The sequence below is a fragment of the Artemia franciscana genome, chromosome 5 (assembly GCF_032884065.1).
Source record: "Artemia franciscana chromosome 5, ASM3288406v1, whole genome shotgun sequence".
NCBI classification, from domain to species: domain Eukaryota; kingdom Metazoa; phylum Arthropoda; class Branchiopoda; order Anostraca; family Artemiidae; genus Artemia; species Artemia franciscana.
The window spans coordinates 47,948,362-47,962,238 of record NC_088867.1 but is presented as its reverse complement, the minus strand read 5'-3'; the positions used below and the strand labels follow the sequence as shown (position 1 = coordinate 47,962,238).

General features: G+C 38.1%; 1 protein-coding gene and 1 long non-coding RNA gene across 4 annotated transcripts in view; both read right to left on the bottom strand.

Annotated features, from left to right (window-relative positions):
• LOC136027514 (zinc finger protein 239-like) overlaps nucleotides 1-2,249 on the bottom strand; it is a 31,484-nt gene extending 29,235 nt beyond the window's left edge. For 2 of the 3 annotated variants that reach the window (XM_065704836.1, XM_065704839.1), the window contains exon 1: nucleotides 2,197-2,249. The gene's annotated coding sequence lies outside the window, so the exon portion shown is untranslated. Of the gene's footprint in view, nucleotides 1-2,070 lie in introns of all 3 variants that reach the window. The other variant, XM_065704837.1, reaches the window with a different exon arrangement.
• Nucleotides 2,250-5,406: 3,157 nt separating this feature from the next.
• Nucleotides 5,407-13,877, bottom strand: part of LOC136027513 (uncharacterized) — a 46,820-nt gene continuing 38,349 nt past the window's right edge. Inside the window, exon 3 of the long non-coding RNA XR_010617615.1 lies at nucleotides 5,407-12,192. This is a non-coding gene — a long non-coding RNA (uncharacterized LOC136027513). The remainder of the gene's footprint in view (nucleotides 12,193-13,877) is intronic.

Below are 13,877 nucleotides of genomic sequence, written 5' to 3'. Positions count from 1 at the left end.
AACAAAACATGGACCCATCCAAGAGATTAGAGCAGGGGCATTATAGGCAAACTCTTTAAAAAGGAAGACTTGATGAACTGCCATAACTGGAGAGGCATCAATCTTCTCTCTGTCTCATCCAAACTATTAGCCTCCATTATTTTGCAGCATCTGCAGAAAGCAGTAGACACAACTCTACAAGAAGAGCAGCATGGTTTCAGAACTGGGAGATCTTATTCTGATCTAATATTTGTACTGAGAATGCTTGTCAAAGAACCAAAAGAATGGAACAAGAAGCTCTACCTTCTATTCATTCACTTTGAAAAGGCATTTGACTCAGTTGACAGAGATTGCTTGTGGAGAGTTTTGAAATACTACAGAATTCCCATGAAAATAGTGGATATGATTATAGTGCTTTATGAAGAATTAGGAATGTTGCATAAAGACTGAAAACAGTACAACCAGATTTTCCAAGATCATGTCTGGTGTTTATCAAGGATATGTACTTTCCCTATTCTCTTTATAATTATAATGGATTATGCCCTGAGATTTGCATAGGGCTACAGGGTAAAAGGGAGCAACAAGCAACTGTTTGATCTGGACTTTGTGGATGACATTGTCCTTCTTGAAGAGTCTAAAGAACAGGTGCAGCAGCTACTTGACACTATTACCAAGAATGCAGAGAATTTCAGGCTAAAGATAAACATTGACAAAACAAAGAGGATGGCCATCACAACCTTGCCACTTGTTCTCCATTGCAAAAACAAGGATCTAGAACAGGTCGAGGAGTTCAAGTACCTGGGTTGATTGTGATGGAGAGATCTCAACCAAGATTAAACATAGAATAGGAAAAGCCTGTGAATTGTAGCCTATTTGGAGAAGTAATAAATATTCAATGCAACTGAAGCTTTGACTCTTCAACAGCAATGCATTCTCAATTCTCCTTTGCACAAGTGAATGTTCGAAAATAAACACCCAGCTTGAAAAAAGGATCCTTGCATTTGAAAATATGCACCTCAAAAGAAAATTGAAAATAAAGCTGGCAACAAAATATTACAAATACAGAAATACACAGAAAAACAGGTCAACCTCCAGTCATTAAGTTGCTGAAAAGAAGGTGATGGACATGCCTGGGACATGTTTTTTGTATGGAAGAGAGCTGCCTTCCTTAAACAACCTATGAATAGAAGCCAGACAGTAGAAGAAAGAGAGGCTGCCCCAAAAATACATTGAGACAAGCATATGACCACAATCTAAGGACAGCCAGGACCTCACTAATACCTGAATGGGAAGATGTCATCACTGCAGCACTAATGCAAGACAAATGGAGAGGCTTTGTTGATGCCCTATACACCACTGATGGTGGAGGAACTCCCTTAGTTCTGGAGGAACTAAGGTAAGGTTACCCCCACTCCCATAATGTGCAAATATAAAGCCATAATTTGTTTCTAAACTACTACAGATTTGCAATTTCAAAGATCCAATCAATGGAAATGATTACAATTCTATATGTATAAATACAAGAATATTTGGACCAGAATAACTCCATAACAGTGAGTTTGTGGTAGTTTTGCAAGAGAAAAAAAAGATGTTCAAAAAGTATCTATTAACAATAGTTTCATGACCCCAAACAATTGTTCCAGTAATACCAACATTGACCAAATGAAGTACAGAAAAATTGTTTTCAGTTTTACAACTTTGCTCAATTCCAATTTATGAGGTTTTAAAGATATGCAAATACATTTCCTAAATTTTGAAAAAAAAAACATATTGATATGGTTCAGAATTCTACTCAAATAACAGGAATTGCATTTTCAGAATTAAAGGCAGGGAAAAAGCAACTGGTAACTGAAAATTAAGGTAAAATGTTTATCTGTCAAAATTTCCATAGGTATAGAGATAAAATTCTAGTTAATTGACTTCTTTCTATCTTGGAAAAGGTTTAGGTTAGGAAAATGGAACTTTCAGGGATGGGTCTACAGGCTAAAGCATGTCCTGGGAATGTATTTTAAAGTGCCCACCTCCACTCCTTCTCCCTCTAGAGATGACAGGTCTATTACCTTTTGAAATTTTGACAAAACAGCATTTTACCTTAATTTTCAGTTACTAGTTGCTTTTTCTCTGCCTTTAGTTCTGAAAATGCAATTCCTGTTATTTGAGTAGAATTTTGAAACATATCAATATTTTCCAAAATTTAGGAAATGTAGGCTAGCTAACCTTTTCTCAGGAAAAACCACTATCCAGTGATAAATTTCTATCCGGCATTCATTCTATTTTCTACATGATAAGTTTATAATATGTGGCGCTATGTTCAGACCGGCAGATGGGGTTACCTGACTTTCTTTTACTCAATTTAAGTTTGAAAAATAAAGTTTTGAAAGAAAGGCTATCCCTAGCCACTTTCACGGGAAGTTCCTTTGGTCGGAAATTTTTCACTTTGTAAATTGAATTTTGCGCAACTTCATTTTCATGGTATATAAGCCCTTCGTTTACGTAAATGCATACCAAGACGGGTCGTCACAGAATCGCCCGCATTTTCAAGGCTTCTTCTGAGAAAGGACACGCAAATGCTTTAACTTGGAGGAATTCTTCTTATGGTTTTTGACATAACTAACCCCGAAAAAACTACACATGAAGTTCTAGTCCGAACAGATATTTCTGTGAAGAATTCTAAGTGTATGCGAAGTTAGTAAAACAGTTCAAAATAGGGAAACTGCTAATGATGAACACTGTATATGTGTTCGAAATATCCAGTTAAATGATTTTATATCTTTTCACTGTCAATAAAAAGGTATCATCCCTATTTTGAACTGTTTTACTTTCGTCATGGAAAGGCAGCGTGGTCTTCGAAGTTATCCGATGTGAAGTTAATGCTGCATCCTGAGCTTTCTGACAAACGCTGCATCTGGGCTGCGCAGTACACTTTCTTTCCAGCTAGCTAGAAACAAAAATTGCCCCAGAAACACTTTTATATAGTTGGCGAGTAACTTTTCCCAAGACAAATTTTCGATACTTATGTATTATTCAGAACACACTCAATAAATTTTTTTTAGGTTCTTTCGTAAAACAAACTACGATGCGGGTACATTCTAACTAAATATTTGGTACTTGATCATTATTCAAAACACACTCAAGAATGTTGCTGAGAAAATCCGGTTTCGTAGCCGCAAAGACAAAACCTAATCTAGTTTGCTATTCACAGTGATAGAAGGTAGTGCCTGAACAGATATTTTGAAATGAAGATTTGGGATTTGCCAAACACTGAAAAAGAGGCAATTATATTATTCCAATATAAGGGGTTGTTGCTCATAACATAACAGTGCGTCAATGGACACAACATGAGTTTATACTCTTGCGAGAAGGAATATTTTGGAAGTGTAGCAATTTGCCGTGTTTGAAAAAAGTCAATTTGCGTGTAAATACGCTGTTTGCTGACAGTAGAATACCATTTATTTGGTAATATTACACTTTTCTAAATGAAGTATGATATTTCTATCATGTTATGTTTTATTTCATTAGCTTTATTAAAGGTTTAGGCTATATATTTGCACATTAAGAGGAGGGGGTACATTATATCAAATACCTAACTTAACCTAACCATCTATATATGTAAAATATTTATTTAAAATGTAGCTGCATCATAGTTTGTTTCACAAAAGAACTTAACTTCACTTATTGAGTGTGTTCTGAATTATACAAACAAACAAAATTTTCATTAATCAACTACCTCATAACGAGAATACTTGATTTTGTTTGCTGTTTATAAGTTTGAAATATTAAGTTTTGAAACAAAGGCTATCCTTAGCCACTTCTATTGAAAGTTCCTTTGGTCAGAAATATTTCATTTTGTGTAGTAAATTTTGCGCATCTTTATTTGCATGGTATAAAAACGCTTCGTTTACGTAAATACAAACCGAAAACAGATCGTCACAGGATAGAACGTCTTTTCTAGGCTTCTTCTGAGAAACCTCACGCGAATGCTGCAACTTGTAGGAATTCTTCTTCTGGTATTGCATCCTGAGCTTTCAGACATACACTGCATTTGGGCTGTGCAGTAGTTAGCTAGTTCTCGTCTTCTTCAGGTGAAACACAAACTAGCTTACCTGTTCCAATTCTTAGCCCAACTCGAATCCTAACTAAACCTCAAGTAATTTGTAATTTCTGTGCTAATATGTAAGTTGACAAGTAATTTCTCCCAAGCAACACTTTTTTTTACAACTAGCTAGAAACAAAAGTTGCTCCAAAAAACTTCTATTAACTATTTGGTTGGTGAGTAACTCTTTCCCAGAAAATTTTTATGATAACCAACTAGCTGATGAAAAACTTTGCCCCAGAAAATATTTACTTTCCAACTAGCTAGAAGCAAAAATTGTCCCAGAAACACTTCTATTAACCATCCAGTTGGCGAGTAACTCTTACCCCCAAAAATTTATTAACGAACAAGCTGATGAAAAACTTTTACCAGAAAATATTTCCTTTTCTAACTAGCTAGAAAAATTGGCTGTCCTGGAAATAATTCTGTAAACCATCTAGTTGGCAAACAACATTGTCCCAGAAACTCTTTTGTTAACCTACTAGTTGGCAAGTAACTTTTCCCCAGAAAAATTTTCATTAAAACAACTTCCTGATGACGGGAATACTTGACTTTTCTTTATGCTTTTATGTTTGAAATATAAAGTTTTAAAAGAAAGGCTTAGCCACTTCTATTGGAAGTTACTTTGGTAAGATATTTTTCATTTTGTGTATTAAATTTTGCACAACTTCATTTGCATGGTATAAAAACGCTTTGTTTCCGTAAATACAAATCAAAAATGGATCGTCATAGGATCAAACGCGTTTTTTAGGCTTCTTCTGAGAAACCTCACGCAAATGCTGCAACTTTCTTCTTAGGGTTTTTGACGTCATTAACCCTGCGATAATTACACATGAAATTCTTGTCCGTACTGAATGCTAGGAAGAATGCTAAGTGGATGCAAAGTTAATTCTGCATCCTGAGCTTTCGGACACGCACTGCATCTGGGCTGTGCAGTAGTTAGCCAGTTATTGTCTTGTTCAGGCGAAACACAAACTAGCTTAACTTGTTACAATTCATAGCCCAAATCGAGTCCTAACTAAACCTGAAGTAAATTGTAATCTTTGTGTTAATATGTAAGTTTAATTTCTCCCAAGCAACACTTTCTTTTCAACTAGCACGAAACAAAAACTGTCCCAGAAAAACTTCTATTAACCATCTAGTTGGTGAGAAAGTTTTCCCAAGAAATTTTTTTCTGGGTCTTGACGTCACTAACCCTGCGAAAATTACACATTAAATTTTAGTCAGTACTGATAATGCTACTAAGAATGCTTGTGGATGCTAAGTTAATGCTGCATCCTACGCTTTCGGACACACACTGCATCTGGGCTGTGCAGCAGTTAGCCAGTCCTCGTCTTCTTCAGACGGAAAACAAACTAGCTTAATTTGTAACAATTCTTAGACAAAGTCGAATCCTAACTAAACCTCAAAGGACCATATAAAAAACAATCTCTTTCATTGATTGTACGATTATTGATCACGGAATCACAGAATCGCAGTCAAAAACAGAACAGTCTCAGAACAAAAAAAAGAACAAAAATGAATAAGAGTTTCACGGCTTGATTAGACCATTTTCTATCATTCTGAAAACAACTGATGTTAAAAAAAAGATGTACCATGGTCTCAGCGAAAAAATCCCAAAGAAGTCCAAAAATATTAGTCTACTCGCTTTTCCAACCACTTCTCTCCTCTAAAGTATCTGCGACATAACAAATACTACTCGTCAACTTCAGTCTGAACTGAAGCGATTCTTCAGGTCTTCCATCATAAAAAAAAGTTCCCCACCCCTCTCCTCTCTAAGGAAGAGATGCGAGGGGATTCACTAGGCGTAGACTTCAAAAGAGCAAAAAGCTCATGTATAGAATATGTATATTAATTTGGTAGAACCTATTGATAAAAACATGCTAAAAAGACGATAAAATAAAAAAAACATATATACCAACATATCTTGAAATCTTATATTATACCACCATGTATAAAAAAGCAGAAAAAAATGTTTTCAATGAGCTAGTGAAAACCTGTTGAAACAGCAAAAAATGAAAATGATTTCCAGTTGACAAGCCGCTCAATGTCTGTCTTTCTCCTTGAGTTTTAAGAAGGTGAGAAGGAGTTGACAATTTGAAAATGAGAGCTTTGGGTATGGGAAACAAGTTTTAACATGAATTGGTGCTCAGAAGTCGTTCATAATTTTATTGAATAACAATCCATGCTTAGTTCTTCAAGGCTTGAGAAAATTTCTAATCAAATCAACATCCATTCCCATAGGCTTTCTTGGCTTCTTCTCTAAAAACACGGTAGCTTTGATCATCATAGTGTTTTTGTTATATGTCTATTGATTTGCTTTAGCTATATTCCTGAGATTCGTGTTCTTTTCCAAAAATGTTTCTGGAGAGTAGACCCCTTAATTGATACAGCTATGTGAGTTATTATTTTCAGAGATGTTTACATTTATAGCTTATAGTTTTTTATATATATTCTGCGCCTTTAAAGTGCTTTTTTAAGAAAAAGGCGATTCATTAGCGTTTTTGTTTTGCCTAGGAGGTTCGAACGACTGAGGTAACAAATCAACATCAATATCATTGTGACCATCAACACATATTTCATAAGATGGAGTGACGTGATATATAACCCGGTAGCTGTCATCCTTCCTCTCGACCACTTTAGCCAGTAACTTCCAGTAGTGATTTCCCTTGACATCAACCATATTCACCATGATAAATCTTCCCACGAACTCTTCATCCCCATCAGCACCAGCAGCAAGACTAACATCTTGGTCAGAAACTTCTTCACTCCAATCAGATGGAGTTCACAATTTACCCGGTTTTCTTGCAGCGTTTGCAGGGATACTTTAAACCAACGCCATGTCTCAATCAATCAATCAATTTATTAATACTAAAGAAAACTATTACAAAAGTAAATCAATTAATAGGCCCAAGAAGCTATGCTTGTAATGGGCCACAGAGAACAAAAATAAAACACTTATAAAATATATACAAAAAAAAAAACAAAAAAACACTGGGACAAGACAAGATTTTAAAAGAAGAGAAGTGACATACAAATTGGGATAGAATTAAAAGAGAGACAAAAATTATTTAACTGGAAAGACCCGACGAAATAATGCCTTTGCAGAAAGAAAAAGAGGGACATCCAAAGGGATGGAGTTCCATAATAGAATTGATTGATATACAGGAGACCTCTGAGCTGCTGTAGAGGATCGTTTTGGTAAAATAAATCGTCGAGAAGAATTACGCAAAGAAGAAAAGTACCTACCTGAGCCTGTCCTTGAGAAAAACTGCTGCAGGGTCGGTGGAAGAGTACCTAGAAAAGCAGAATGCGCTAAATAAAGAGTATTTTTACCTATAATATGATCTAGCGGAGCTATTCCAGTATCATTATAAAGATCAGAGGAAGTGTAAAGCCGAGGGAGAAGAAAAGTAGCCTTCACTGCCCTATTTTGGGCTCTTTGAAGTGAGCAGAGAAGAGATTTATTAGTATTGCCCCAGACAGAGCAGCAATAAGAAAGGTAAGGATGAATAAAAGCATGATAAAGAGAAACCATAATATCAGGAGGAAGAAATGAATTAATCCGGTGCAACATTGAAGACTGGCGGAGGATTAAGGAACGGGTGTGAGTTATATGCGGTTTAAAAGAAAGAAAACAGTCAAGATACACACCAAGAAGTTTCACCATACTAGCTTGTGGTATAATATCATTCCCAAAAGTCAGGGTGATTGGCTCCCGTACGTCTCTCATGCGGTAAGGGGTCCTAAAGTTGACAATGGCACTGGCAACATTTTTCATGGCGCTTGTTCGATCAAGCCTAAAACACCATCTATGAGCTGCAGCGATGGTCTTACAGCTCGGCTTAGAAATCCTGTTATGGGACTCGATGGCATTGGTAGTCGCAGGCAAGACGTCTCACTCTCTATAAGTGAATTTGAAAAGCGAGTAGCAAATCATCTTCAAGTTATTCACCCTAGACCGAAACCAAACCAAGCTAACAGCTTGACTCCATCCGTCACAGTGCCGTAGAGCAGCAACCGAGATGAGACCAGTAAATCTTTCAAAAGCTTTTGATCTGGCTTGCCAAACAAAACACTAAAAGTCGGTTTGCTGTTTGTTAGCATCTAATTCGAGTAGCTGAGCCAGAGATTTGAATTCGCAGACCTCGTCTTCAGCACTGTAGATTTTTTAAAGATATTTTATTGACAGTTCACCAAAACTGGACATGGCCTCCCTGTATTCGGATCAAGCTCTGCTGTATGTCGTCACTTTCATTGAAAGTTGACCGTTCTTCAACGGCCAACTCGAGACCTCGCTTCTGTGCCTCCGCGAAATCGGCGATAACAATCAGGTTCATTGGTCAATAATCTGGATCCTCTTTCTTCATCTCGGCAAAGGATCTCCAAAAGCTCTCTTATAGGCCCCTCTATGCAAATTGGACATGAACATCCGGGCAACAGTTACGTATTACAAAATTTTGCTGTCGCGTACTACTACATTCAGAAGATATTTGAAAGGGTGGAACGGGCCAGGGTAGATGACAGCAGGGATAAAAAAATCAGCTTTTGCCAGGACATCAATTTCAATGTCGAACATTCAAGAGAATTGCCTGAATCCAAAGAAAAAAAACATATGTACTTTTGGATGGCCTTCTGCATCTCGAGATTGATCTGTCCGTCGTTGTGTTGATTCAACGGTATGTCCTGACGTACAGCCTCGTTAAAAGTTTCGAGAAATTGAGAAAGAACCTCGGGCCGCTTTCATACACCATGCCTTTCTGACGCGATTCAAGTTAACCGGAGCTAAATTCTTTCGGCCAAAATATAGCCAACACCAACCCCTTTGTGAGTCTCGGAAACTGGCAATGTTGGGTCACGTGCTGCCACACCAACTATGCTAGAAAAAACTCTAGAGATTAGACAGTTTTCTGGTGACCAGGTGTGAGAGTGGCGTCGTCCATCATCATCGCTGAAGGAAATTACCCACCGTCAACAATCTTTCTTTCCGACAGGACAAACGAAAGCTATTCGACTACCACAACATTTGTTTTCAGCGGCTCGTCTGGATGTTCGAGGCAAGTGTTTCTGCTAAAACAATTCTGAAGAGAAAGCTCAAAATCTGGTGCTACCCACTGTTAGACCCCAGCGCATTCATTGACACAGACTACAACGCTAATCTGACACTCGTCATTCGGAAGCGTAACCCCTTTCTTAAATTTTGGCTTGCCTCCCTTCCTAGCCAGTTTCATATTAACCACCAGGAAAACATGGTCGTAATCTCCGTCATAAATTGTTTTCACGTTGTCAACAAAGAGAACCTCAGAAACACCCGAGATTTCGGTATAGCCAGGATACTTGAGCATGCCTAGGGTTGCATTTTTCCAATATCCTAAGCGAAGTGCTGCCAGAACTTTGTCAATGACGCCTAGTCTGGGCTCTCTAGAAGGCGTGAGTGTGGTGCAGACAGAAAAAGCATTCTCTGGACCATAGGGAGCTTGACCACCCTTGGCAAAGACATTCCGAGCGAAAAAATTTCCTGGCCTCCCTCAATCCCCAAAAACATTTCATGCAAGTAAATTGTTATGATACCTGGCGAAAACGCTTGACGAATCAGTCCTGAGAGTACATCCTGGCTTTTAACATCAACAAAACTATCAAAAGGATATATGGTATAATCTGCATCAACCAAATGTTCCCGCAGCCACTTATCCAAACTGCCCATGAGAAAAACTGCTATGTGCATTTCCGAATCGGACGAAATCCCCAATCGTAAAACAGCTTCAAACAGTCTACATCTTTACGAATTTCACTGGAGGCATCCTGAACACTCACAACTCTGGAAGCAATTTTGAGCATCGAATGGGCCAGGTTTTCACCAAAGTATTCGACCTGAAATTTACGGAGACAGAGGCCAGAAAGGCCAGAATAGGCGTATTTCAGAATATCGACGAAGTCGGCAAACATTGATTTTTTTTTCTCCATCAGATAATCCATCAAACCAGAATACACAGCGATTAATGTCTTACTTTTAATTGTAAAGAATAATTGCCCTAGCAGGATGTCCATCGCATCTTGCTCTACCTTGTTCCTGCATTCAAGACGACATATTTTTTGGCAAGCCAAAACAAACAACACAACGAAGGTCCAGAAAATTCAAGCCACAGCCAAACACAGCTGTGGCGCAGAGTATTTCGATTTCACCATTTCTCTGCAGCATGAATGTAATTTTTATCCATGGGTGAGCATTCTCCAGTGAGCGCTACTGCCTTGACTCCTAAACTGGAAATGGCCGAACATGCAGCATTAACCTCCCACGCATACGAGAAATATACTATGGCTAGCTGCCCATTAACCGTTCCAATGATCCTCTTGGCAACCTTGGTTCATTTTTCAGCCCAGTCCACGCTACCTTCCAAACCTAAAGATGGGTTATATTATGGTATGTCTAGCCTTACATTTGGCCTATCAACAGAAATTCGAAAAACATAGGGGTTGTGAAGAAACTCCTTGACAATCACCTTTTCGTTAATGGACAGCAGAGTTTCTGTCAATGCAAGGAAAGTTACACAAGTGAAAAAAACTCCTCAAGCTCTTGAGTTACAAAAAGGAACTTCTAAAGCCACACCATTCGTAGAGAATATGGCAGACGTCGAAGACTACAAAATTCAACCGTCTGTCTAAAAGAGATCTATGTCTACGAACGAGCTTTAACGATCCTTCCTGACCCATAAAAATTTCTGGTTTACAACCTAAAATTACAGGTTTATTTCTGGACAAATCTGAAATTGCAGTCACTTGTTGGTCATATTTGACAGCAGTAAATTTTTCACCAACAGCAAAGGAATCAATGCCACGGAAAAAAAATTACTTCATCGTTGCGCAGTGCTATGGTTGAAACAACCAAAAGAGTAATACCTGGCCCCATAACGGATGGAATTCGATAGCAAATCTACTTTCCACTTCCAGTGCCTGAAACAATGGAAATTGAACTGTGGAATTGAGAGCGCAATCTGGCTGTATGAAAGCTTCAGGGACAAGTTCAGTCAACGTTTTGCAAAGTTTGGGGACTGTGGGAGGATCTTTCAGATCAAACGCGCCGCATTTCAGACAAACTTCTTTTAGGGGACTTGACATATCTTCATAACTGGGCAACAATCCACTCTTAATTTTATTGTCTATCACGTCAACAGGAAAACCATCGTTTTCGAAGGGACACTTGATCGTAAGATCATGTAGCTCTTATAGAAACATTCCAATAGAAAACAGGTCACAAGGGAAGGTAGGACGATTGGCGTCACATCTTTCTGGGCTTATAAAACATACTGTCCCACCGCGATTTTTTTTTAGACTGATCTTGAGTTGTTGAAGTATCGACTGATGTCATAAGCGATAATCGGCTTTCTTCAAATTCTGCTTACTTAAAGAGCCAAGAGTCGTCGTGCCCCCTGTTTTCAGTGACCAAAACGTTAGCCGAATTCAGGTCAGCATGAATTATCTTTATTGAGCGAAGATAGCTTAAAGCTGACAAGCCATCGAACTAAATAAGGCACGAGCGATTTTTCTGCTAACTTTACAACTTCAAGGTAGACAGAAAACCAAGAATTTGCCTGCAAGAGTTAAAAACTTGTACATTTCCATCTTCATCTGTCAAAACTTTTTCGCAGCATTCTAGGCCGAAGGTCATCTCTTTCAAACAGTGAAATCTCCCAACAATATTTTTTGTGGCATGCTTTAGAAATGACAGCAGCTTTCTTTAAAATTACTGACTCGTATTTGGCATTATTCCGGATTCCTATATATTTTTAAGGCTACTTTTTCTCTGCCAAAATGACCCAACTAAACCTCGCAAGCCCTCCCTCTCCCAATTGCTTTTTCTTAAAGTGGAACGGAGTCTATCAACAATTCTTTTTGTACGACCAGATTTGATCTGGGCTCGGCAAAACAGGGCACTTTCAGGCTGAGAGCCATGGTACTAACACTGCCTAGAAAAAAAAATGAAAAAGACGAAACAATCCCTTCTTCAAGACGATACTAACCCGCCTAGACTAGGCAAGGGCACTTACTTCACAAATGTCATTTCACATGAAATCAACTTGGTAGAGGCTGTAGATGCTCAGAGGTAGTTCCACAAATTAGACCTGAAATAAGAGCTATACTAAATAACAAGTTCAAATCGTACAAAAAATGTTAGCGCATGGGGTAACCCTGAGGTGGAGTTTTTTAACGGGATGATGAAAACTAAGTGTCCGAAAGGGTGTATGCCTCTACGTAGACACCAGACTAGGCAGACACGTCAGTAAGCGGACAAAATACAACACTCTATGTACAGATGTAAAATTTCAATATCTCCATTTGATCTTCAGAAATCGTAAATTTTCGCTGAAAAATTAGAAAAAAGGGAGAAAAATTAAGTTACCGAACTTCGATATCGTAGCTGTACAAATTTTCATCTGTGTCCTATGACAACTGAGGAGCTCACTCAAGATGAAGCCCCAACATCTCTCTCTCTCTCTCTCTCTTTCTCTCTCTCTCTCTCTCTCTCTCTCTCTCTCTCTCTCTCTCTCTCTCTCTCTCTCTCTCTCTCACCCCGTATAACTTGATCAGAATCGTTTCTACCAAGTGGGAATGTTTTGAGGCTTTTGCAAAAGCTTCATTAGAAGTAACATTTATCTTTTGTAAGAAGAATAAACGATTTCCGTGTTGTCACTGACTAAGAAACCTTGCCTTTGGGACAGTTGGTGCTGTTGCACCAACATTGCGAAAATTTAGCTTGCCTGTTGTGCTTGCTCTAAATGCCGCCACACAGTACTCTAGAAAATAGCAAAAATAAAAAGGAGCTACAGTGCATTATTTTTACCTAAATGCTGAGTAAAAATATGAGATTTTTCTTCTAAACGATTTTGAGACAAAAGTAAAAGATTTTGTTGTTTTTCATCTTTGTTTTTCCTTCAATCGCAGTTTCAAGGAAGACTTTCCGGACAGTTGCCTTATGCTTACCAATTTCTTGTTACCAAAAAAAGATGTTTAACGTCGTCTCAGACTGAATTTGCAATCATGCTTTAATGGGATGGAAATTCGCAGACTAGCGGCTTTTTCCTCTAAGGTTGCAACAAGAAATTCATACGGCTTACATATAAAATACTTTAAAACATTGTGAGTTTTGATCCCCGGTGCCCCGTTCCTTCCCCTTAAGAATACTGTCTAAACCTAATAATAATTCCTTCTTTGAGACTGGTACCATTGCTATGCTTGCGCAAAGTATCCCTTCTCTACTTCTTCATTGATTATTATGGTGGGTTTTTAGAAACCGCAAGAATAACTAGCGTCAAAAAAGTTCAGACGAATGACATTAATGTCGTTGACCTGTCGATAGACCTATAGCACACTATAACATCCATCGACAGGGCAAGCCCATATACTAGAATAATTATACCGCACAAACAGTGTCTGCATGTCTGAACGATAGCCTACCTGGTGTAACTGCACATGATATTATTGGTTTTCTAAGTTATAGGCTCCTCTTGACATGCTAATCATTTCTGCTACGCTTATTCCACAGTCAAGTCCAGTCCCATTAGTAAGAGAATCTAATTTGTAGGACAAGCAATAATTTTCGCCTGTCGGATATCTTTTTTTCAAACCTAGTAATCAAATAAAATTTAGTAAGCAGTTACAGAGACAATTTTTTCTATCATATATATCTTTCCCTTGTCAGTTGTCACACTATTTACTAAATCACATTCTTAACTGCCTCCAAATGCAATGCAAACCTTGACCAGGGTGATATATATCCATCCAGGGTGTTTCTCAATCCAACCCATCA